We start from the raw sequence: 217 nt of genomic DNA on the forward strand, positions 1-217 counted from the left end.
TAAAATCATTGGATTTATTGATTATTCCCAAAATAAAGAAGTAAACTGATAATTGATAATTACCAAATAATTCAAGTTTGTAGCTGATTTGACAATAACCAGTGCATATTCTAAAGCATTTCTTCTTCATAAAACTTTGAATTGCAGCTGTGTTTTGAAAGGCTCTGTGACCCTAAATCAACCTGTTTTATAGTCTAAAGCTACATGAGACTCGTAG

The 217-nt window shown here is 30.4% G+C and overlaps 1 protein-coding gene across 9 annotated transcripts in view; it reads left to right on the forward strand.

Moving 5' to 3' along the window:
• usp32 (ubiquitin specific peptidase 32) overlaps positions 1–217 on the forward strand; it is a 59,343-nt gene that overhangs the window by 49,860 nt on the left and 9,266 nt on the right. The gene's annotated exons all lie outside the window — the stretch shown is intronic.

The sequence above is a fragment of the Etheostoma spectabile genome, chromosome 3 (assembly GCF_008692095.1).
Source record: "Etheostoma spectabile isolate EspeVRDwgs_2016 chromosome 3, UIUC_Espe_1.0, whole genome shotgun sequence".
Lineage (NCBI taxonomy): Eukaryota > Metazoa > Chordata > Actinopteri > Perciformes > Percidae > Etheostoma > Etheostoma spectabile.